The 27,335-nt window shown below is 43.5% G+C and overlaps 1 protein-coding gene across 1 annotated transcript in view; it reads left to right on the top strand.

Annotated features, from left to right (window-relative positions):
- The window catches only part of MYLK (myosin light chain kinase), an 807,913-nt gene that overhangs the window by 254,212 nt on the left and 526,366 nt on the right, over positions 1–27,335 (top strand). The window lies entirely within an intron of this gene.

Below are 27,335 nucleotides of genomic sequence, written 5' to 3'. Positions count from 1 at the left end.
ATATATATATATATATATATATATCTTCAATGGCAGTACTCAGCGGTCTGCTAATCAGGTAATAAAGAACAAGCACACCAGTGCTGTTGGCAACGTTTCGAGCTTTAATCGCCCGTTGTCAGGCTACAAAACGTACAAAGGTAAATGGTAAATATTACATACCTTAAATACCTGCTGCTTCCCCTCTCCAGACGTCCGGTCACGCTGGCCGCCACACGCAGCATACACAGAACTTCCGGGACAGATGGCATGTGATCCAGGAGCCGGCTGATGCGGACAGTGGCCATGGCAACCCGGCGTCTGTGGGGGAAACATAAACAAAACCACCATGAAACACCAGGACGTGAAAAGGGAACAAAAAAATAATTAATGCACATGCTAATAAAGCAACACACAAAGGGAATAGTGAAAAAACATAATGTGGAATAGGATATAAAAAAGAAACGAGCCCTCAAAGGAGACAATACAAAGTTAAAAAGAAATCCAGGTACACAATATCCAGGCAATAAATGAGTGAAAAAAAGGGGGGAGCCTAATAAAATATTAAAGTCAGCAATAAATGTCATATAGTATATGAAACATTTTTAAGAAAAAGATTTTGAAAAGAAGATATGAAAAGACAATAAATACGGAGCAAAAGAAATAAAAAAAAAGACATTTAGATTTAGTTGGTCATTCAGTCCCTTGGGTTTAACAGTATCCAGAGTGTGGATCCACTTTGCCTCCAGTTGTAATAGCCTTTTATTTCGATCCCCTCGTCTGCCAAGATCAGGTATTTGATCGATTATCATGTGTCTGAAGCTTGCTAGATTTTGTTTGGATTCTGCAAAGTGCCTCGCTAGAGGTTGATCAGACCCCTTGCCATTGATAGCTGCTCTAATGGCCGATCTATGAAGAGCCATACGCTCTTTAAAAGAGTGTATGGTCTTCCCAACATTGCAATATCCACCAGGACATTTAGCAAGGTAGATTAAGTGGGTACTGGAGCAGATTAATCTATATCGGATTTCATATTTTCGGCCTGAATGTGGATGATAGAAAAATTTGCCCATAATCATGTGGCTACACGTAGTGCACCCCGTACACTTGAAACAACCAGGGTTTTGTTTATGTTTATTCTCTTGGAAGTTAATAGCTTCGGTAATGTCAGAGTGGACCAACCAGTCCCTGATGTTCTTGCCTCTTCGGTAGCAGGATCCTAATATTTTTAATGACTGGCTTTGCTGAAGTCGTGAATTTCTTTATCCGCTGTGTTTACCCAATTAAGGGTATCCTGAGGCACCTTGGGTAGAGTATTGGTAAGTAATTCTGATCTTGGGAGTCCATCCACTTTCGTAAGAGCTCGTATTAGCATTCTTTCAAGGTATCCCCTATTTCTGAATTTGTCCATCATGATGTCCAAATCCTTTCCAAGGGTGATGTCATTGGTGGTAATTCTTTTAACCCTTAATAATTGGGAATACAGAAGGCTGTCGTTGATGGAATGTGGATGGAAGCTATCTGCTCGAAGCAGAGTATTCCTGTCTGTTGGTTTAGAATATAATTTAGTACTCAATATCTCTTCTCCAAGACTGAGATAGTGACGTCCAGAAAAGCTATCTCCTCCAAACTGGAATGAAAGGTGAATTTAATAGGATGATCCAACCTATTGATTTGATCTATCAATATAACCAATTCATTATAACTACCTGTCCAGAAAAGAATCACGTCATCGATATAACGTTTGTAAAATAAGATTTTGACCCTGGTGTCTGTTGAAAAGGAAACTCTTCTCCACTATAACTATATATATATATATATATATATATATATATGTATATATAAATACACAGCAAAAGAGATGGATGGCACTCGGAGATAAATAGTAATAAAGCAGGCCACTCCAATGTGGTAATCAACGTTTCAGAGGCTCTCCCTCTTTTATCAAGTCTTGTCTTGATAAAAGAGGGAGAGCCTCTGAAATGTTGATTACCACATTGGAGTGGCCTGCTTTATTACTATTTAGTGCCATCCATCTCCTTTGCTTTATATGTGTTATAATCCTAGGATTATTATAGGAGGGGCACCTGAACTGCTGGACATTTAGTTGATTTGAGTGCCGGGCATCCAAAGCCATATATATATATATATATATATATATATATATAATGGTGTGTATGTATGTATATATATATATATATATATTAGGGGTGAGCGGGTTCGGATTTCTGAAATCCGAACCCCCCCGAGCCCCCCCGATCCGAGTCCGATCCGAATCAGGCTCGACTTTTCCCGCCTGACTCGGATCTGAAATCGAGGCAAAACGTCATCATCCCGCCTTCCGAGTCTCGCGGGTTTTGGATCCTATATAAGGTACCCACGTCGGCGCCATTTTCTCACTCGGCTGTGGACAGTGAAGAGGGAGGGTGGGAGTTAGGGCTGTGTAGTGTAGTGTAGTGTAGTGCTGCTGTTGTCCACTACTTCAAAGTCCATAGGGGCTGGCTGTGTTGTGCTGTGCTGCTGTTGTTAATAGGGGCTGTGTCCACTACTTCAAAGTCCATAGGGGCTGGCTGGACTGTGTTGTGCAGTCAGTTCTCCATAGGGGCTGTGTCCACTCCAAAGTCCTGTGCAGTGTCCCAGTCCTAAAGGAGTGCTGCAGTGTTGTCCAGGGGGTGCTCTGTCCATCAGGGGTGCTCCCCCCAAGTGCTAAAAAAATAATATATTTTCTGTGTTTGTGAATTGTGTGCGCAGTAGCCGCACATGCATCAACAAAGTAGTGCCAAGCGTGCGCCTGTGTCATAAGTAAAGGGCCGGCTGGCTTGACCGTTAAGGGTGCTGTAACCCCCGAAAGTACACTCCAGTCCAAACCAAAAAAAAAATTATTTTCTGTGTTTGTGAATTGTGTGCGCAGTAGCCGCACGTGCTTCAACAAAGTAGTGCCAAGCGTGCGCCTGTGTCATAAGTAAAGGGCCAGCTGGCTTGACCGTTAAAGGGTGCTGTAACCCCCGAAAGTACACTCCAGGCCAAACCAAAAAAAAAATTATTTTCTGTGTTTGTGAATTGTGTGCGCAGTAGCCGCACGTGCATCAACAAAGTAGTGCCAAGCGTGCGCCTGTGTCATAAGTAAAGGGCCGGCTGGCTTGACCGTTAAGGGTGCTGTAACCCCCGAAAGTACACTCCAGTCCAAACCAAAAAAAAAATTATTTTCTGTGTTTGTGAATTGTGTGCGCAGTAGCCGCACGTGCATCAACAAAGTAGTGCCAAGCGTGCGCCTGTGTCATAAGTAAAGGGCCGGCTGGCTTGACAATTAAAGGGTGCTGTATCCCCCAAAGTACACTCCAGTCCAAACCAAAAAAAAAATTATTTTCTGTGTTTGTGAATTGTGTGCGCAGTAGCCGCACGTGCATCAACAAAGTAGTGCCAAGAGTGCGCCTGTGTCATAAGGGCCGGCTGGCTTGACCGTTAAAGGGTGCTGTAACCCCCAAAGTACACTCCAGTCCAAACCAAAAAAAAAATTATTTTCTGTGTTTAGCCGCACGTATATATCAAATCGATATAACATAAATGGAGGACCAAACTTTCTCCGATAAAAATAAAATAGAGAAAGATCAAGAACCACTTCCTCCTAGTGCTGAAGCTGCTGCCACTAGTCATGACATAGACGATAACATGCCATCAACGTCGTCTGCCAAGGCCGATGCCCAATGTCATAGTAGAGGGCACATACAATCCCAAATGGCAAAGTTCAGGAAAATGACCTTGAAAAAGACATTTAAATCAGCTGAAGAGAAACGTAAACTTGCCAATATGCCATTTACGACACGGAGTGGCAAGGAACGGCTAAGGTCGATCCCTAGTATGTTCATGACTAGTGGTTCAGCTTCACATGACGATGGAAGCCCTCCTCCCACTAAAAAAATCAAAAGAGTTAAGCTGGCAAAAGCACAGCGAAGAACTGTGCTTTCTAAGAAGATATCACAAATCCCCAAGGAGAGTCCAAGTGTGGTGGTGGTTGCGATGCCTGACCTTCCCAGCACTGGACGGGAAGAGGTGGCTCTTTCCACCATTTGCACGCCCCCTGCAAGTGCTGAAAGGAGCACCCACAGTCCACTTGCTGATATGCAAATTGAAGATGTCACTGTTGAAGTACAACAGGATGAGGATACTGGTGTAGCTGGCGCTGAGGAGGAAGTTGGCGAGGAGGATTCTGATGGTGATGTGGTTTGTTTAAATCAGGCTCCGGGGGAGACAGTTGTTGTCCGTGGGATGAAAAAGCCCATCACGGTCATGCCTGGGCAGAAGACCAAACATTCCACCTCTTTGGTCTGGCAATATTTCTATCCAAATCCGGACAACAACTGTCTTGCCATATGTACCATATGTAAAGGTGAAATAAGTAGGGGTAGGGACGTCAACCACCTAGGAACATCCTCCCTTATACGGCACCTGCAGCGCGTTCATAAAAAGTTACTGTCAAGTTCAGAAACTTTGGCTAAGACCGTAAGCAGTCCAGGGACACCTAAATCCCATTGTCCTGTTGTATCCAAGCGCCTGCAAACCACACCGTCAACTCCCTCCTCGTCAATTTCCTCCTTAGTCAGGATCGGAAGTAGTCCTGCAGGCCATGTCACTGGCATGACTGACTCTCCTATCCGGGATTCCTCTGGAGGATCCTGCATTGCTACGCCTACTGCTGCCGCTGCTGCTGTTGCTGCTGCTGGGAGTCGTTCATCATCCCAGAGAGGAAGTAGGAACACCACTACTTTTACTAAACAATTGACCCTCCAACAGTCCTTAGCGAGGAGGATGAAGTACGACAGCAGTCATCCTGAAGCAAAACGTATAACTGAGGCCTTGACTGCTATGTTGGTGTTAGACGTGCGTCCGGTATCCGCCATTAGTGCAGTGGGATTTAGACAATTGATGGAGGTAGTGTGTCCCCGGTTCCAAATCCCATCTAGATTCCACTTCACTAGGCAGGCGATACCGAGACTGTACAGAAACGTCAGAAAAAGTGTCCTCAGTGTCCTGAAAAATGCCGTTGTACACAATGTCCACTTAACCACGGACATGTGGACAAGTGGAACAGGGCAGACTAAGGACTATATGACTGTGACAGCCCACTGGGTAGATGTATCACCTTACGCAGCAACAGCAGCAGCGTCACCAGTAGCAGCATCTCAGAAACGCCAGCTCGTTACAAGGCAGGCTATGCTGTGTATCACCGGTTTCAGTAAGAGGCACACCGCCGACAACCTCTTAGAGAAACTGAGGGAAATCATCGCCCAGTGGCTTACCCCACTTAGACTCTCCTGGGGATTTGTGATATCTGACAACGCCACCAATATTGTGCGGGCATTACATCTGGGCAAATTCCAGCACGTCCCATGTTTTGCTCACACAATAAACTTGGTGGTGCAGAATTTTCTGAAAAGCGACAGGGGCGTGCAGGAGACGCTTTGGGTGGCCCGAAAAATTTCTGGCCACTTTCGCCATTCAGCGACTGCGTGCCGAAGACTGGAGCGCCAGCAAACACTCTTGAACCTGCCCCGCCATCACCTGAAGCAAGAGGTTGTGACGCGGTGGAACTCAACCCTCTATATGCTTCAGAGGATGGAGGAGCAGCAAAAGGCCATACAAGCCTATACATCCACCTATGACATAGGCAAAGGAGGGGGTATGCACCTGACTCAAGCGCAGTGGAGAATGATTTCCGTGTTGTGCAAGGTTCTCCAGCCCTTCGAACTTGCCACACGTGAAGTCAGTTCAGACACAGCCAGCTTGAGTCAGGTCATTCCCCTCATCAGGCTTTTGCAGAAGCAGCTGGAGAAAGTGAAGGAGGAGCTAAGACGGAGCGATTCCGCTCGGCATGTGGGACTTGTGGATGAAGCCCTTCATTCGCTTTGCCAGGATTCCAGGGTGGTCAATCTGTTGAAATCAGACCACTACATTTTGGCCACCGTGCTTGATCCTAGGTTTAAAGCCTATGTGGTGTCTCTCTTTCCGGCCGACACAAGCCTGCAGAGGTGCAAAGACCTGCTGGTGAACACACTGTCAGCTGAAGCGGAACGTGACACGTCAACGGCTCCTTCTTCATTTTCTCCCGCAACTGGGGCTGCCAGGAAAAAACTTAGGTATCCTAAGCAACCCGCTGGCGGTGATGCAGGGCAGGCAGGACCAAGTTTGGACATCTGGTCCGGACTGAAGGACCTGGCAACAATTTCTGACATGTCTACTGTCACTGCATATGATACTGTCACCATTGACAGAATGGTGGAGGATTACATCGGTGACAGCATCCAAGTAGGCATGTCAGACAGTCCATACCTGTACTGGCAGGAAAAAGAGGCAATTTGGAGGCCCCTGTACAAGCTGGCTCTATTTTACCTGAGTTGCCCCCCCTCCAGTGTGTACTCCGAAAGAGTGTTTAGTGCAGCCGGGAACCTTGTCAGCGAAAGGCGTAGGAGGTTGCTTCCACAGAATGTGGAGAAGATGATGTTCATCAAAATGAATTATCAGCTCTTCCAGGGAGACCAGCCTCCAGAAGGTACAGAGGGACCTGTGGTGGTGGATTCAAGTGGGGACGAGTTAATACTTTGTGAGGATGAGGATGTACACACTGAAGAGGGTGAGGAATCGGTGGATGAGGAGGATGAGGATGACATCTTGCCTCCGTAGAGCCAGTTTGTGCAGGGACACATTAATTGCCAGCTTGTTTTGTGGGGGCCCAAACGAACCAATCATTTCAGCCACAGTTGTGTGGCAGACCCTGGCGCTGAAATGATTGATTTGTTAAAGTGTGCATGTCCTGTTTATACAACATAAGGGTGGGTGGGAGGGCCCAAGGACAATTCCATCTTGCACTTCTTTTTTTTCTTTGCATTATGTACAGTTTGGGGCCTAGTTTTTCTAACTGCCATCCTGTCTGCCACTGCAGTGTCACTCCTAGATGGGTCACGTGTTTGTGCCGCCCACTCGTGTCGCTTAGCATAGTCATCCAGCTACCTCGGTGCAACCTTTTGGACATGAAAACACTATTGTGAGGTGTTCAGAATAGACTGGAAATGAGTGGAAATTAAGGTTATTGAGGTTAATAATAGCATAGGAGCAGAGAAACCAACAAATTCTGTGATTTTAGCTGTTTTTATGCTTTTTAAAAAAAAAATACAGATCCAAAACACAAAACCCAGAACCCAAAACACGGAAGGGTGGTTTTGGCAAAACCAATCCAGATCCAAAACACGAAGAAAGATCCAGATCCAAAACCAAAACACAAAACACGAAAAGTGGCCGGTGCACACCCCTAATATATATATATATAATATACACTATTTTTCACCGGCAGCACTCTCTGGTCTTTGTATGAATAAATACACAATGCATTCAGTGCTATTCCAATGTTTTAATTGTTGGAAAGAATTTTCATCAGGTACATGAAGAAGAAAGTGACATGTTCTTACCTTTTTATAGCTGAAACAACCAGTGCATCCTCGCGTCTCACCCCCAGCGTTACATCTTCCGCCAGTGACATCAGTTGTGTGCTTCTGCAATGAAGCACCGATACACATCACACGTCTTCCCTGGCTGGGCGGTTGTTATAGGGATTCCTGACGCTGTTCAAAAACATAATGCAAACCATCACCACCAGATACAATACAAAAGTTAAAACGAGCATTACTTAAAATACGAGCAACTGCAGTACTAAGAAATTGTATTACATGAGGTAAATAGAGTTACTAAAGTGAACTGACTAAAATGACATCTTAGAATTACAATACAAAATACAATACTGTGCAAATGTTTTAGGCAGGTGTGGAAAATATGCTGCAATATAAGAACTAAGTGTTAATAGTTTATTTTTATCATTTAACTAAATGCAAGGTAAATGAACAGAAGAGAAATCTAAATTAAACCAATATTTGATGTGACCACCCTTTGACTTCAAAACAGAAACAATTCTTTTAGGTACACTTGCACAAAATCAGGTATTTTGTAGGATTATAGTCATGCATATGAATAATCAGTCATACTAAACAGGTGATAATGATAATCATTTTCATATGTAGGTTGAAACACAGTTATTAACGGAAGTAGAAACAGCTGTGTAGGAGGCTTAAAACTGGGTGAGGAACAGCAAACTGCTACAACTGTGAGGTTGTGGAAGACAGTTTCATGTCACAGGTCATACACTATGGCAAGACTGAGTACAACAAGATACAAGGTAGTTATACGGCATCAGCAAGGTCTCTCCCAGGCAAAGATTTCAAAGCAGACTAGGGTTTCAAGATGCACAAAGAAACTGGGAACGTTGAGGACCGTAGATGCAGTGGTCGGCCAAGGAAACTTAGTGCATCAGATGAAAGACACATCATGCTTACTTCCCTTCGAAACTGGAAGATGTCCAGTACTGACATCAGCTCAGAAGTGGCAAAAACCAGTGGGACCCCCAGATACACCCATCTACTGTTCGGAGAAGTCTGGTCAGAAGTCTTCATGGAAGAATTGCGGCTAAAAAGCCATACCTTTGACGTGGAAACAAGGCCAAGCAACTCAATTATGCACAAAAACATAGGAACTGGGGTGCAGTAAAATGGCAGCAGGTGCTCTGGACTGATGAGTCAAAATTTTAATTATTTGGCTGTAACAGAAGATAGTTTGTTTGCGAAGGGCTGTCGAGTGGTGCAATAATGAGAGTTTGTCTGCAGGCAACAGTGAAGCATGGTGGAGGTTCCTTAAAAGTATGGGGCTGCATTTCAGCAAATGGAGTTGGGGATTTTGTCAGGTTTTTTGGTGTTCTCAATGCTTAGAAATACAGGCAGGTATTTATCCATCATGCAATACCATCAGGGACTAGTCTGATTGGCTCCAAATGTATTCTGCAGCAGGACAATGACTAAAACATACAGCCAATGTCATTAAGAACTATCTTCAGCGTAAAGAAGAACAAGGAGTTCTGGAAGTGATGATATTACCCGCACAGAGCCCTGATCTCAACATCATCGAGTCTGTCTGGGATTCTTGAAGAGACAGAAGGATTTGAGCAGGCCTACATCCACAGAAGATTTGTGATTAGTTCTCCAACATGTTTGGAACAACCTCCCTGAGAGTTCCTTCAAAAATTGTGTGCAAGTGTACCTAGAAGAATTTATGCTGTTTTGAAGGCAAACGGTGGTCATGCCAAATATTGATTTGCATTAGATTTCTCTTCTGATCATTCACTTTGCATTTTGTCAACTGATAAAAATTAACTATTAACACTTCTAATTTTGAAAACATTGTTACTTTGCAGCATTTTTACCATACCTGCCTAAAACTTTTGCACATCACTGTGTGTGTGTGTGTATGTGTGTGTATATTTTATATATATATTCATATAATTAGTCACAATGACTCATGTTTTTCATCCAATTGTTTCCTGTAATATCCGATGTATGTAAAGTGCTTTCAGTGCAACAATGTAGATATGGTCAATCATTTATATACCACAATAAATTCAAACAACAATTTATTTCTACACGTGATAGACAAAAATAAATAAAAAGAAAAAATGTATACACATATAATATTCACAGTTATATTCTGTTAACCCACCATGGGTCACCATCTGATTCCCATTCAGATATATAAAAGTGCAATGTGCCATGCAATAACGCATGTTTTATTTGTTAACCACAATGACTACAAGGTAACCATTGCACTTATTTAGGCAGCAACAAGAAAAATCCAATTCATAGAAAGTATAGACTAAAAAATATAGGTTTCTTCAAAAAGCAATAAAATATATAAAAAATGTTTTTTTTATATAATTCAAGTCAAATGGTTATCTGAATAAAATGCACATAGTTCATGTGGCAAGAAGAGCAGCTTCCCATATATATATATATATATATATATATATATATATATATATATATATATATATATATATAGAATATGGGAGAGAGGAAAGGTCGCCCAATAGTATAATATTTTAGATAATTCGGGGTACACTCACAACAGGTATCCCTCTTGTATGCATACCAGATAGTTTCTTGGTTAGTGGATATTAAGCAGGTAAGTATGATCCAAGTTGTCAATGTTCAGTGTTTTTCCAAAAAATATACACCCAGTAGTGTGTCTGTTATTAAAAAATACATGTAATATGTCAAGGGATTTGTTATAAGAAACTTCCCCTTTTAGAAACATATGAATAAATAAATAAAATTCTCATATATTTTTAGAAAAAATAGTGGGGTACATTTATTAAAAATTACAGCAAAAAAAAAGGGTATACACAGAATCATATAAAAAAAATCCAATAATAGAAGAGAACACATTACAGAAAAATTAAAAACAAAAATATTCACATACAAAAGGAAAAAATACATATATCTAATAAATATAATTTATGAGACTTAGCGGAGTATAATAACAGCACAGGCAGTGCTTTGTAGTGCATTCACTCAGTAGAATAGTCAATGTTTATGTACATAAATTGTAGCAATGGGAGGAGGAGGCCTCAACGCGTTTTGTCCTTTTTGGACTTCTTCAAAGGGAGCAGGAGACATTGAAAACTTGGGGCCTGATTCAGACCCACTCGCGAGCGGCTGTCCGCTCGCAAGTGGGTCGATGTTGTGCACTGCGCATGCGCACAACGGCGGGAGCTCCGTCGTGCGCATGCGCCAGACGCGACGAGCGAAGGACTTTCCTTCGCTCGTTGTGTCTGATCAAAGGGGGCGTGCTGTCGATGTTGATTGACAGCACGCCCCCTTTGGTGGGCGTGCCGGGGGCGTGCCTCTCTGACGGGGGCGTTCCCAAGGGAACGCCTACCGTCAGAAGCCGGCCCACTGACATCACTAGTGATGTCAGTGGGAGTGATTTTGGCTCTGATAGAGCCAAAATCACTCCGGGCCTTGCGGTTGAAAACCTCAACCGCAGGCTCCGGCTCGCAGTGGCGATGGTCGCGATGGTCAAGACCATCGCGGCCATCAAACTGCACGCTCGTATAGGCTGTGGGTGGTGACCCACAGCTATACAAGCGTCCAGGAGGACGCTCCATTATTATGGAGGGCGGCCCTCATTCAGAGCGTGCGCTCTGCTCAGAGCGTACGGCTCTGAATGAGGGCCTTGGATCATACTTACCTGCTTAATATCCACTAATCAAGAAAGTATCTGGTACGCATACAAGAGGAATACCTGTTGTGTGTTTACCCCGAATTATCTAAAATATTAGAATATTTGGCGCCTTTTCCTCTCTCCCATCTTCTAGATTTACACAGCTGTCTTGCCTAAACCAGCATATTGAGGAGAAAGCTGCCACCTTTTACACATGGAGAACGAGCGCTAATTTTTTTTGGGAAACTTATGAACTGCTCCATGGACATATTTGAGTACAACTTTTCTTTTAGTTAGGTCTTAGGAAGCGCCAGGTGCCTAGATTACTGTTTTACTATATATATATATATATAGAGAGAGAGAAAGAGAGAGAGAGTGCACTCACCAGTCTTCTTAATGTAGAAATATGAAAACACTTTTTAGTAGCTCACATAATGTCACAAGTCTATTTAGTCGACATTTTGGGCCACACTGGGCCCTTTGTCAAGACACAGGGACCACAAGTTTTGTCCAGAGGAGAACCTTGTGGTCCCTGTGTCTTGACAAAGGGTCCAGCGTGGCCCAAAACATCGACTAAATGGACTTGTGACATTATGTGAGCTATTCAAATTTTTTTCATTTGTCTACATTAAGAAGACTGGTGAGTGCTCTCTCTATATTAAAATATACTATAGCATGCTGTTGACTGTCTCTGCAACATAGCCTGTCTATGCACCCCAGCAAGATTGGATGGATACTATTTGTGAGTGCCACACAGACTTTTAGATTATATATATATATATTTATTGTGCCAAGGTCACTGGCATCAAAGTGGTAGGCAGGTGTATATGCCCTAGATTCCTGACCTATGTCCTTTGAAACCTCAGGAAGGTGTTTGTGTTAGGAGCTTTTGGGTTATTAGCTTCACAGGAGGCTAATTAGGGTTTTCAGCTGTGTGGCTGTTTTTAATACTGTGGAGCAGATCATTCAGGGAGACACTGCCTGGGGAAAGGACAGTCTTTTGTGTATCTGTGGGAGAAACAGGTAAAACTAAACCTGGATAAAGCCTTCTTATACTTTGTTTATTAGTGATCTAGGATCACTCCTGTATAGTTAGCGCCAGTTGGCAAGGTGTTTATTTCTGTTTATTTTTGTTTGTTTGCCTAATAAAACTGGCGGAGACCAGATGCACCAGACCAGTGGACTTTGGGCCTGATTCAGAGCCGGACGCTCTGACCAGAGCGCTCGCTCTGAATCAGGGCCCTCCTCCATGAAAATGGAGCGGCCTCCTGGCCGCTCGTATAGCTGTGGGTGACCACCCACAGCATATGCGAGCGGCCAAAAAGATGGTCACGATGGTCTTGACCATCGCGACCATCGGACTTGCGACGGAGACCCTGCGGTAGGGTCTCCCTGCCACAAGCCCTGGAGTGATTTTGGCTCTATCAGAGCCAAATCACTCCCACTGACATCACTAGTGATGTCAGTGGGGCCGGCTTCAGACGGTAGGCGTTCCCATGGGAACGCCTCCGTCTGGCAGGCACGCCCCCGGCACGCCCACCAAAGGGGGCGTACTGTCAATCAACATCGACAGCACGCCCCCTTTGGTGCAAGACCCGGAGCAATGGAAAGCCCGTCGCTCCCCGGGTCTCGCGCATGCGCACGACGGAGCTCCCTCCATCGTGCACATGCGCAGTGGGGAACAATGACCCACTTGCGAGCGTACTGCCGCTCGCGAGTGAGTCTGAATGACCCCCTTTGTGTGATTTCTCAGCTGCTGCGCAGTGCCATCTACCCCAGGAGATGGTACCAGTTCCCCGACCTTGCTACAATATATATATATAATATTTAACCTTTTTTGTTAGGTGTTAGGAAGCTCCAGGTGCCTAGATAACGGTTTTACTATATATATATATATATATATATATATAACTACCACCAGTGGACGGCACTCTCGGCTATATAAACAATGAACACGCTAGGACCAGCGATAAATTTGTCAATGTGTCAGAGTCTCAGCTCTTTTATCAAGACAAGGAACAAACAAAATATTACATTCCTTTATAGATGAAGACCTCAGTGTGCTTAACCACCACATTCGTGGACCGTGGAGTCCTGATGACGTCAGGCTGCGCCACGCGCCTGCATCGCTACAGCCAACCGGGTCCTGACACCTCACGTGACCAGTCACCATGACAACATGTAAATACTAATAGAAAAGACATACATAAAAATTTAAATTAAAACAATGCGCTGTGGTATCAGAAACCAATCTGCAATACTTAATACAGGGCATCTGAACTTAAGACTGTATAGATAGAAGCGCTAATGTAAAACTACGTGGTGAACAGTACTATAATACATCTAAATAGACTGACATAAAGTTAAAAATTTTGAAAATGCTATGTAAAATAATACGTAGAGAAGAAGAAGATCCCAGGAAAAAGATTAGTTAATGGTAAGCTATGTGTAGCATTAAATTATTCAGAGATAACAAAACAAGGAAAGCATCTCATATAAACTATGGGGTTGTACAGTATTCAGTAAATGTATCCATTTGGTTTCTCTTTGTAAAAGTGCTTTATTGCGATCACCACCTCTAAGTTGTATAGGTTCATGATCTATCATCTTGTACTTAATAGTTGATAATCCGTGCCTATGGTCCTGAAAATGTCTTGCAACAGGAGTTTTTTTGCCTCTATCATTAAGGCTTTGTTGATGGGGGAAAAAGTCTTGTATCCACAACATCTTATTATTCTGAGCTTTTTTAATAGAAGGTTGTAGACATTCCATCCTGGATAATGTTGGAACCTTTTCTTTGGCCAAATTTAAAGTCCATGGATGATATTCTCTTGCGAGGAATTTAAGGAGCATAAGCTCTTTCTGTTTTAGTGCATCCTTCGGGTCACTGCAGAATCGAAACACCCACAGGAACTGAGACAAAGGGAGGCCCCGCTTAAGCGCTATCAGATTATAGCTAACAGGCTGTAATAGAGTTTTTTGTCCATGCTTTTAACATAAATTGATGTTTGAAATTTGTTGGACTCCTTTAGACAAATGGCAACATCCAAGAAATGTATCATCTTGCGACTGCATTGAAAAGTGAATTTGATCGCCTCATCCTGTTGGTTAATGGATATCATCATGTCTGAATTCTTGTTCAGTGGCAGTCCACCATGAACAAGTTTGCAAAGCATGGCACTAGACATGAGCCCATTGCGCAACCTGCTTGCTGTATAAATATACCATCATCAAAAAAATTGAGGCGGCCTCGGCAGCGAAGATACACCCGCCGAGGGGGCCAGTTGATGAGGATGTGGAAAACTAACGTACAAAAGGAAGACAGCATTTAACTTGTCTAACAGTCCCTCCCCCTACCGAAGTTAAAGTTCTGAACAAAGGATTGTTTTTTGTACCTACATCATATGGCAACACCTTATAGAATAAAATAGATCTATTTAAATTTAACAGGATGAAATTGAAAGCACATTTTGGCAATAAACCGAATTTGACAGAATCAGTCCCAGCCTTCTATAAACCGTCCACGTGCGATCCACATTCCAACAATCTGGCAATTAAAGTCTTCACTTCTCGGATTAACGAGTATATTGACCAATGTAAAGAACCACACCAACAGGGAAACTTTAATCTTTCTAAGGCAGAAAGAAAAGCCCTTCAAGATTTGAGCAAATATTCTGACATAGTGATTCGCCCCGAAGATAAAGCCGGGGGCATTGTAATCCAAGACCTAGATGCCTACAAGAAAGAAATCTACCATCAACTTTCAGACCCCAAGGTGTACAAATCTTTACAGAAAGACCCTACATAAACCTTCAAAAAAGAATTGGATTCCATTCTTGAGAATGCGGTAAAAAATCTTATTATTTCAAAGAAAACAGCTAAAATGCTTATATGTAATTACCCAAGGATTCCTATATTTTACACCATCCCCAAGTTAAATAAAAAGTTGATTGTTCCACCAGGGCGCCCCATAATTGCGGCCAGAGACTCCCTCTACTTGCTACAACCAGTGGTCCAGGGATAAACTACAGTTCTTAAGGACACTACATCCTTTATTCTAAAATAACAGTCCTTACAACCACTGATGGAAACAGTTTGTCTCTGTACAGCTGATGTCGTCATCTTTAACGATACTGGATTTAAACCTCTATACGCTCCTGCCTATACATTCTAAATCCTGCCTATACCTTCTAGAATTGTCGCTATTTGTGTATGCAGTCATACAGTAAATAAATGCCAACAGACTTTGAAATGTGTTTCCAACGCACAAAGGTTATTATTCAACATAAAAACAGTAGGTTACACGCTGTGATCTAAAGACAATTTAGCGCAAAGAAATCATACAGACCCAAGGTACAGTTATTACATACGCACGCGCTCTGGGACCAGTTACCGGCATCAACAAGAAACCTCCGTCAACAGCATCAGCAAGAAGACTCCAGATTGGGGTCTGAACGCACATATATACCCTTACAGAAATAGGCAATACAATAGGCAAGTTTGGCATGATTCCATTGGTCACGGTGCTTCTGTTACAGGACATTTAACAGGTCACTTCAAATGGACACAGGTCAGCCTCCAACAGCCTTTTGTCTCCTTTTTCCCACCGCATGCAAATCTAAGCTGCTAATATTACTTAGTACATTTTAGTGTTTTAACTCTCTACAGTCCATAAGTTGCGAACCCATGTTGCGATCTTCTCACCGATGACATCGGAAAGCTGTTGAGACAGAGTATATCAGTACAACACCAAACACGGTTTGCTTATCATGTACTAAACCTTAGATATCAAATGGTCTTTATTTCACAACATTAGTAATAAATGAATAAACCTTGAATATTACACTTTGAATCTATGGAACCTTTTATGTGAGTGTGCAGTGTGTAAGTATGAGGGGTTTGGGAAAGGATGCTAGTTAGAGTTCACCATGGTACGTGTTTGCAGGGTTGATCCCTTTGTATGCATCAGTGACTGTATTTATGTAGTGAGTACTTAAATAGCGTTCTCATGCGGGGTATTATGCATTCGCTAATGTGCGTCGTGTTAACAGCGCAACGGTGCGTATTTAATGTGTGTATGGGGAATGGTGAAATATGCGATCGCATGATGCTAATAATCGCATCGCCGTATGTACTTAAGTGTGAGTTTCTCTAAAATGGCGCTGGGTGGCCATTCGCAAAACGGCGTCGTGCAGATCTCATTTTTAAGATGGTTTCTAGTGGCCATTCGCAAGATGGCATCGTTCCAATCTAATTTTAAACTGATTCTCTCTGAGCTAATTATCCAGCTTCGACAGTCCACCCTTTGATAGCAACCAACATGCTATCATATACTGATCTTACATTTAACTTTTAGGCTTACATTATGACATATCATTTAATGTTATTAATCCATCAATAATGTGTCTCTAGACGGGGACATAAAACTACCCTTATACGCACACCGTAGATCCTGGAGGATCATGGGAAAGATGTGGGGATGCACCTATCCTATAAAGGAAGTCTTGTGGGGGAGATAGGGACTTACATTATTTGAGGTGTTTTAGAATAACTTTTTAATAATACATTTTATGCATGTCTAAACATAATACATTATATGATGGTATTTCCTAGTTCAGGGTTGTAATGCAGTTCTACATTGACCTCAATATTCATATTGTCACTACTGACCACCATCATAATTTCGTTCTTCCGGTTTACCTTATTTTTACATCTTCCACACTTCAACACAGTAGGAACACACTTGATACATATGCCAATTACTAAGATGACAATCAGTATGAGGATCGGGAGTTTACCTATGCTTGAGATCATTTCCTGGACCCTTTCCCTTAGGCTTGAGAACCATTTCCCTGGGTTCAACCATGAAACTATTCATCTACCTTCTCCTCCACTTCAGCCACTGAAGCATTATGTATCTTTCGAAATTCCCATTTTAGCTGCAGAATTTCATCCATCTTCCGGTCTATCACCTCCTTGGGGTCGCTGGTATCATTTGTGACATAAGTGGAACACTTCACTCCAAATTGGGTGGCCAAAGTTACGCAGTACCCTCCAGTGACAGCTGTTACATAATTTAACACTAGTCAGTGTTGCACCAGTTCTTTCTTGTACGCTTGCAATTCCCTACCTGTATACCTGAAGGTGTCATCATACTCTCGGTGATATTATCTATCAATTTAGCAAGATCTTGGATATATCTAAAATTTAGTGTACCCCGAGCGATCTCGGTGGGATCCAGTGCTACTAAAACTTGAAAGCCAGTTGTCTCACTAATTAACTGTGTGGCTTTATGCACATCACCAGGTAACATATTTCTTTTGCCTCTGTTTTCATACTGCATGTGAAGATATGGTGATGGTGTGTTTTTATGAATACCAAGCATTTCAACATGTGTGAGGGTCATAACCTCTGGGATTACTCTTCCCAGGTAACACAAACCTTCGGAACTCGGAGAGAGCCATTTATACACTTTCCTTCCGCATATAAAATATACATCATCAGGGAGAACATAAGGAATAGTATGCATCATTATCATTAAACACATTTCTCTCGCAAATAATCCTATCTCAGGTTCTCCCATCTGGCGAATACATGTTTCTGATTGTATAACGTTTGCACAGTACTCTTCTCGTATTCTACCAACCATTTCTTTGGTGTGGCTCAGTGTATATTTATACCGGAAGTGTCTTGCACCTGACCTAATTTTGCGTAATCGTTCATAATTCATAGGCTCACGGTCAGCTCTTTGTGAGAAGGTCATCGTCTGATTATTTCCAGTCACCTCCCAACTTTATGGGTCATTGGAGTTGGTCATGTTTAAACATAAAAGTGATTTATCTACTTGGTACTGGTGGAGTTTAAAATGAGGTGGTTTGGTATTAAGAAATTTTCCATCCAGTGTCTTCCCTTTTGGAAATCCAAAGTTTTAGAGATATTTAATGGGAATGGCACCAATCCTACATTATGCTGTCCTTGGGGCACGTGAGAGCACACCCAACAGTAGGTTTGGTTCAAAATTTTACCCACCATTGTGTGATAATACTCTAAAGGATACCCACCCAAATACTGATTATACTTAGGTTGACAACATTGGATGCATCTCTCATCAATTACGGACCCACAGAACTCACACATACAATAATCCTCAGACGATAGACCTTCACACTGTCCCCGAGTATCCAAAATAGCAGATCTCTTAACAATTACAGTACTAAGATTGGTCAGACACTCCCCTGATTGGCATAGCACTCCTCCTCTTGACTCCACTCCATCAGCACTGCCATCAGCTCCCATCTCCTCTATCGGTCCCCCGTCACAGAAACCAGATATTCCCTGAACAAACCAGGATGATGGAAACTCTGGAAGAGAATATAAAAATGAACACAGCAGACCAGTCCATCGCGGCATCAAGGACCTGCAAATTTCTTTAGCTCAGGTATCTCACTACAATCTTTTAATCCTCCCGCAACAAGCTCGCGATCGACAGGTTCACATTACCAGTCTTGTCTCCAACTTGTTTCTCCACAGGTTTGTTGACCTTTTTTTGCAGTGAGTGGAATGGACCCGGGTATCTCTTTCGGCCACCTTCAAAGATGTGGTACTCGTCAGAAACACCTGATACGGACCCTCCCAATGATCAGTCAAACAACCTGAACGCAAGAAATTTCTGATCATAACATATTCTCCAGGTTCAACATCATGACAGTTAGTTTCAGGCATATCATGTGACAACAATTTCAGTTTCTGGTGTTGCTGTTTTAACTGTTTACTCATTGATATAAGATACTTTACAGTTACCTCGTTGTTACCTTTCAAATCTTCCTGCGGACTTATAATCAAATGAGGTTGTCTACCAAACAGTGGGCCTGATTCAGAGCCACTCGTTCGCTCTGAGCGATGTTCGCACAACTGCGCATGCGTATGGTTTGCAATGCGCATGCGCAAACCAGTCATTGCGGTCGGAAATCGTGCGCTCGTAAAACAACGAGGGGCTGCTAATTTGATTGACAGAATGTACCATTTGTGGGTGGTAACGGGAAGGTGCTTGAAAATGGGGGAGTGGAGATCCGAACGCAGGCGTGCCTAACGGTCAAAACGGCATATATTGGGAGTGCATAATTAGTAAAGGAGCGTCATCGACCACGTCACTTGGTTGTCTTTTAGCCTGAACTGCTCGCAGTGATAGCGGGAAGTAAATCCTACCACAAGCACTGCGAGCAGTTCAGATGCCTTTCGATGTTCCGGATTAATCTAATAAATATCGGAGATGACGTGTGATGTGAACGGCAAAGGGGTGTCTTTACAAAATAGCGAGCGCATTTTTCAGACGTTCGCTCAGACATAGAGGCGTCAACACACCGCAAAGAGTGAGCGCTCAATTTAAATATCCGGTCCCTTTTTAAGAATGAGCGTCTGCAAATAGTGTCCGGGTCTGAATCAGGCCCAGTATTTCAAAGGGGGACAGATTTAGAGGTGGTCTAGGAGTGGTCCTTATGCTATGTAGGACCAACGGTAATGCTTCTGGCCATCCTAGTCCAGTCTCTGCCATGATTTTTATTAGTTTATTTTTAATAGTCCCGTTCATACTATCTACCTTGGCACTGGCTTGCGGTTGGTAGGGGGTGTGAAGTCGACTATTAATACCCATCAGTTTAAAAACATCACCTGTGAAATGAGTACCCCTATCACTCTCAATAATTTTAGAGATACCGTATCTGCATACAAACTCCTGTACAATTTTTTTGGCAGTAAACGCAGCAGTATTAGTGGCCGCTGGGTATGCCTCAACCCAAATGGAAAACACGTCAGTGCACATACTTGAGATTCCTGCAGGGTGGTAATTGGATTAAATCAATTTGTATTACCTGGAAAGGTTGTCAGTCGGTTGAATGTGGGATGGTTCGGTAGGGATCGTTTTCCCAATGTTTTTCCTCAAGCAGGTCAGACAGGACATTGCTCTCTTTTCCGCCTGAGAAGAAAACTCTGTGGCGCACCAGTATGCTCTCACCAATTTGCACATATCTTGCTTTCCCAAGTGAGTCAGACCGTGCGCTGCCTCAGCCAGGCTGGGGTAATATGCCTTGGGAGCTACTGGCTTACCTTGTCCGTCCCTACAGAGTTCAGAGGACTCTTGCCCACATCCCTTGGACTTCCAGACTGACTTTTCCTGGATTGAACACAAATTTTGCATCTCAATTAATTTCAGCATATCAATTGTTTGAAAAGACATAATTTGTTCCGTTGGTACATTCATTTTTAACCCTGCTGCCCATTTTGCAGCTTCATCTGCTCTGTTGTTGCCCAGTGACACCAGATCATCCTCACATGTATGGGCTTTACACTTAATTACTGCTACCGTTTTGGGCAGTTGAATTGCTTTTAGTAATTGTTTTATATGTCTGGAATCTGCAACTGGTGTGCCTGCTGCTGTCATAAAATTTCTCAGATGCCCTAGAGCTCCGAAATCGTGTACCACTCCGAACGCATATAGTGTAAATGTTAGCAGATCTGCCTGCTGCCAATTCACACGCTCTTTTTAGTGCTACTAACTCCGTCACCTGGGCTGAGTGAGGAGGACCAAGGGGTTCAGCTTCTATGATGTCTGTGTCATTTACAACAGCATAACCTGTACATAATTCACCTGTGTCTGTTTGTTTATGACATCTCCCGTCCATATAAAATGTCACATCCGCATTCTCTAAAGGTGTCACGTATGTCAGGTCGTGCAGTAAAGGTCTGGTTCAGATATTCCATACAATAATGTGCATCACTATGTCCGCTGACCTCACTTCCCGCCAGCAACCCATCTCCCTCCACCCTTTGTGCATCATGTTGCACATATGGTATATACGCTGCTGGGTTTAACGTACTGCATCTTTTAACAGTGATGTTTGCAGGGGCTATTAGAGCTAGTTCTCATTCGGAAAACCTAGCCGAAGAGATGTGTCTGGTTTGGGCAGAGTTCAGCAGAGCAGATACAGCATGGGGAGTATAGACAATCATCATGGCCTAGTACCACATCCTCACTCTTAGTGACCAATAGAGCGGTTGCTGCTACACTTCTTAAACACGTTGTGAGTGATCTTGCCACAGTGTCCAATTGTGCACTGTAGTATGCTACGGGCCCACTGGCATCACCATGTTTTTGTGTGAGGACACCTGCTGCACAGCCATCGGCTTCCGTACAATACAAATCAAAAGGTTTTTCATAATCGGGTATTCCCAATGCAGGTGATTTTGTCAGACTATCCTTAAGATTAGGGAAAGCCTGCTCTGATTCCTCTGTGTGTATGACACGGTCGGGCTTTGAGGAAGAGACTAAGGGCCTGATTCAGAGCCACTCGTAAGCGTCCGCTCGTTTGCTCCGAGCGATGTTCGCACAACTGCGCATGCGTATGGGTCGTAATGCGCATGTGCCAACCAGTCAGTGCGGTCGGAAATCGAGCACTCGCAAAATAGCGAGTGCCTGATTTGAGTGACAGGATGAGGCGTTTGTGGGTGGTAACAGGGGAAGGTGCTTGAAAACGGGGAGTGGTGATCCGAACGCAGGCGTTCCAAAAGGTCAAAACGGGCGTTTTAATGGTGTGCACAATTAACAAAGCAGCGTCATCGGCCACGTCACTTGGTTGTGTCTTAGTCTGAACTGTTCGCATGATTGCGGTAGGAAAATCCTACCACAAGCACTGCGAGCAGTTCAGGCGCCTTTCGATGTACTCAATTAATCTAATAAATTGCGGAGATGACGTAGGATGCGAGCGGCCAGGGGGCGTCTTTACAAAATAGCGAGCGCATGTTTCGTTCGCTCGCTCAGACATAGAGGCGTCAACAGACCGCAAAGAGCGAGCGCTCAATTTAAATAGCTGGCCCCTTTTTCTGAACGAGCGAGCGCAAATAGTGTCCGGCTCTGAATCAGGCCCTAAGTCCTGTAATGGCCAGGCCAAAATAGAAAAACCTGGGATCCACATTCTGCAGTATCCACACATTCCCAAGAAGGTACGAATTTGCTGTTGGTTCTGCGGCAGTGTCATGTTCTGTATGGCCTGGATTCGATCAGTAGTTAGATGTCATAACCCCTGGGTTAGGCAGTGTCCCAAGTATTTTACTCTGGATTGGCATGGCTGTAGTTTGTCCTTAGCAACCTTGTGTCCTGTTTGCGAGAGATGAAGCAACAAAAGTTTAGTATCATTTAAACATGACATAAATGAATCAGAACATAGCAATAAATTGTCTACATATTGTATTAGAACAGACCCATTGGCAGGTTCAAAAAGATTGTAAACAGTCGTGCAAGGCCTGGGAAAAGATACTGGGGCTGTCTATGGAACCTTGGGGCAATCGTGTCCATGTGTATTGTACACCGCCGTATGTAAAAGCGAATAGGTACTGACAGTCAGGATGAAGAGGCACAGAGAAGAAAGCAGAATAGAGGTGAATGACAGTGAAATGGGTTGCATTTGGTGAGATCTGCATGAGAATGACAGCTGGATTTGGCACTACGGGAAATTGGCTCTCTACCACCTTATTAACACCTCTAAGGTCTTGTACCAGCCTATAACCCCTCCCACCACTCTTCTTTACAGGAAAGATAGCTGTACAAACTAAAATTCCCTGTTGTAACAATCGCTCAATTATGGGATAAACTCCTAATTCTACGTCCTGTTTCGTGGGTACTGGGGAATTTTTGGAGCTTGCCTACCGCCTTTTAAATTTACCATTACGGGGCTTACGTTTACCATTAATCCAGTGTCCTGTCCATCCTTGGTCCAAGGTGAATCTGGAATTTGGGATAACATTAGATCTACCTGAGATGGATTTTCACTTAAACCGGTAGAGTGATATATTATCCTTTGGGGAGTGTCCAACATATCCCTCACCTCGTGCGCAACTCTCTCTGGGATATCTAAAAATCCACCATCAGGGGTACAATATATGAGACATCCCATCTTACATAACAAATCCCATCCCAGTAGGTTAGTAGGAGCTGCTGCTGCACTTTACCCATTACTCCCATTGCTGGTACTGTCTCGTTGGTTACCTGTAAATTAACGGGAGATTTTATCACTGACCTAGTCGCCCCTGTGTCTGCAAGAAAAGGATATTTAGTACCAGCTACTTCAACCATCATTACCGGTTCTTCCCTAGTACTTCACGTTAACCTGACTATCTGTAGACTACAGGTATGACCTGACCCCTAGCGTTGACTCCCACTCTCCAATAAAGCATTAACGGCCACAATTGGAGCTGGTGCCTGTTGGACATTTGCTGGTCTCTGTGTATATCCTTTATGGGAATATCCAGGTACTCCCTGGTTAGGGGGTCCTACCCTCTTTGCCGTACAGTTCTTACTTAGATGTTCTGGCTGGTTGCAATTAAAACACTTTCGTGGGTGGGGTGGATGAAAGGATTGTTGTGTGAGTTGAGCAGGAGGGAAAGGTGGTGGGTATGGGTAAGGATATTGAGGGAGAGGATATTGTGGGAGATATGGGAATTGTGGCTGTGTGTGATAAGTGGGGTAGGGCTGTGTTTGCTGTGGTGTAGGATTAGTGAGGACATGTAACTGTTCAGGTGCAGTTGTGGATGCAGGTGTGTCTGCTGGCTGTGATGTTACCTTCATTCCTTCTAGAGCTTGAATACTGACAGCCATTAGTTTCTCGCTCTGGGTCTCTCTCTTTTTAGAGATGTTTTTGTCATGTTCAATTGCGGATTCTATGAGGGTGTCTACTGTGACTCCCCTCCAGCGAGGCTGTGAGGTCTGAACCCGGGTCTTTAGGTTCTCTTTAAGGCCATCCATGAGTACCATGACAATCATTCCCCTATGGTGAGTGCTATCTTGAATATCTTCTAACACAGGGCCTGATTCAGAGCCGGACGCTATTTGCGCCTGCTCGTCCAGAAAAAGGGGCTGGCTATTTAAATTGACCGTTCGCTCTTTGCGGTCTGTTGACGCCTCTATGTCTGAACAAACGAACAAAACATGCGGATGGTTTTTTGTAAAAAACGCCCCCTGGCCGCTCGCATCATACGTCATCTCCGCTATTTATTAGATTAATCGAGTACATCGAAAGGCGAATGAACTGCTCGCTATTCACGTGGTTGCATTTTCCTACCGCAATCATGCGAGCAGTTCTGGCTAAAAGACACCCAAGTGACGTGGCCGATGACGCTGCTTTGTTAATTATGCACACCCTTAAAACGCCCGTTTTGACCGTTTGGCACGCCTGCGTTCGGATCTCCACTCCCCGTTTTCAAGCACCTTCCCCTGTTACCACCCACAAACGCCTCATCCTGTCACTCAAATTAGCAGGCATTCGCTATTTTGCGAGCATACGATTTTCAGCCGCACTGACTGGTTGGCACATGTGTACTAAAACCCATACCCATGTGCAGATGTGCGAACATCGCTCGGAGCGAACGAGCGGCCGCTTACGAGCGGCTCTGAATCAGGCCCACAGTGTACTGGGTGATAGCCTGCAGAGCCCAGTTACAATAATCTTCTGCAGATTCACTCTTTTTGTTTTATGGTGAAAATTTTGCTCCTGTTAACTACTACTGGACACCTAATTGAGTTACAATGCGGGAAATGTTACCTTGGTTAATTTCGTCTGTTAAGGGAACATCTCCATCCAATACACAATCCGTGATAAATTTTGTCATGTCGGTATTGCGTGGAAGACAAGCCCTTAACACCACTCGCCAATCTTTGTTGGTTGGCTCGTGAGAACTACCCAATTTTTCAAAATCTATGACATTTGGCTAATTCCTTTTTGGCATCGGGAAAATCATTCATTATGGAATTTATCTCCGCTCTTGTCCAAGGACAGTGCATTGCTACTTCCCTTGTGGGCACTACACCGTTTGCATCCACATTCCCATTCGGAACAGTTATTGTCCGGATGGGATGCAGACCGGCCGCACTGCTACTTTTGACCTTATTACCTGGCTGGGAGTTTAGTCTGTTACTGCAACATATAGGGTTAACAACTTCCTCTATGGGTGCAGTGGATGTGAACACTTCCTGTACTATCACTGATGGAGATGGCGGCACCACTTGTGATTGTCGTGGTGGAACATCTAACATGTGTACAGCATGGGAAATGGCAGACATAACAATAGACTCATCATCCACATCATAAACATTTTCCTTATGGTAACTTAAGAGAGGGTACAAATCACTTGTTACGTTTTTAATGAGTTTTTTCAACAACTGTACCTGCACCACCGTCAACATAGGGCGGCGGTGGTGCGCATGAACCACTTGCAGTACCTTCCACAACACTACCTTGCTGCACGTGCGCACTATTTCGCAGCTCGCATGCATTGCAATTTAGCGCTGCGGGTGTACTTTCTGGTAACGTGCTCGCGACGCTAGCTTGCGTCTCTTGCACACCTTTAAGCCACACATCCCCTTTATGCTGTCATAATTTTAAAAATTCGTTATATTTTACCTTTTTCACTCAAGATCGCATCAGACTGATGTGATCTCGGACATTGTTCAATACATCCTTATCAAAACGGCCTTACACTCTTTATCGTCATCTTAAACCATCTTGACGATCCAAGCGGCGCTTCCATTAGCAGCACATCATTGTCTAACATCTCTACTGTCCCATCCTGGGACAAATCCTACGTTTTTCAATAAAGATTTAAACTGGTGAAAGACAGTCAAGATACTTTCACTTACTTGTGGACGCCTTGGAAAAAGGGTGTATCCACAAACCCTATGGAAGACCTCTAGACGCCTCCACTCACCTATGGAAGAAAAGCTGCTCCCACGCAGAAATCCCTTTTTATTACCTTTCAACCGCTAGGAGGCAATATATACCCTTTGTTTTCCAGTTGATATCGTCCACCCTCTCACCAGTTCACAATCACAGTTTAGCCCAAAACTATGCGGTTCAATTATAGTGCTCAAATAAGCCTAACTGATTACTGAATACTATAATCACACTGGGAGCTGAACCCTAACAAAAATAACAACCCATACACCTGCCTTGTATAAAGTAAACGGTAAGCTGCTACCGAGTTACTAGGCCGTTCGTTACGCCTAGCACTTACGGGTCCTACGATACCCTTAACATTTAGGTCCCGTGTTACACCCTAAACAAATACTCACAGTTACACACTTTTTTTTCCTGCGCAGAAAAATACACGTTAACCCAGTTATTGGCAACAAATGATAATGTAATGTAAACGGCTTTGTTTAAAACATGTGGCAGCAAGACCGGAAATACGTATACGCTATTGTGCGACTAGTCGCATACACAATAATGCGATTATTACACAACTGTATTATGACTCTTACACAAAAATGTGACTCAGCTGCATATGCAATAATGCGACCCAGCCGTGTATGCAATAATGCGACACCCCCTTTTTAACACACAAAATAAACGGAAAAACAACCTATCGACAAAGGAAAACAAACGTTTTCCTCCCCCGTCCCTGGAATCTCAATCAGCGCTTCTAAAGTCACAGTAACCGGTAGCGCACCCTCAGCAACATCGGTAGTAATGGATTCCTAACGCACAATGCGTTCTCCTGTCAGGCGCCTCCACACTTTTGCTGAGAGTTCGATACCGAGTGTTACAGACTGGTTGCATGCTTAACAATGCGAGCCCCCAACTAACGATACTGAATTTAAACCTCTATATGCTCCTGCCTATACCTTCTAAATCCTGCCTATACCTTCTAGAATTGTCGCTATTTGCGTACGCAGTCAAACAGTAAATAAATGCCTTCAGACTTTGAAATGTGTTTCCAACGCACAAAGGTTATTATTCAACGTAAAAACAGTAGGTTACACGCTGTGATCTAAAGACAATTTAGCACAAAGAAATCATACAGACCCAAGGTACAGTTATTACATACGCACGCGCTCTGGAACCAGTTACCGGCATCAACAAGTAACCTCCGTCAACAGCATCAGCAAGAAGACTCCAGATTGGGGTCTGAACACACATATATACCCTTACAGAAATAGGCAATACAATAGGCAAGTTTGGCATGATTCCATTGGTTCTCCGTCACGGTGCTTCTGTTACAGGACATTTAACAGGTCACTTCAAATGGACACAGGTCAGCCTCCAACAGCTTTTTGTCTCCTTTTTCCCACCGCATGCAAATCTAAGCTGATAACATTACATAGTACATTTTAGTGTTTTAACTCTCTACAGTCCATAAGTTGCGAACGCATGTTGCGATCTTCTCACCGATGACACCGAAAAGCTGTTGAGACAGCGTAGATCAGTACAACACCAAAC

This window comes from Taudactylus pleione, unplaced genomic scaffold (genome assembly GCF_031769625.1).
Source record: "Taudactylus pleione unplaced genomic scaffold, aTauple2 ptg000977l, whole genome shotgun sequence".
Classification (NCBI taxonomy): Eukaryota; Metazoa; Chordata; class Amphibia; order Anura; family Myobatrachidae; genus Taudactylus; species Taudactylus pleione.
This window is presented reverse-complemented; position numbering and strand designations above follow the sequence as displayed.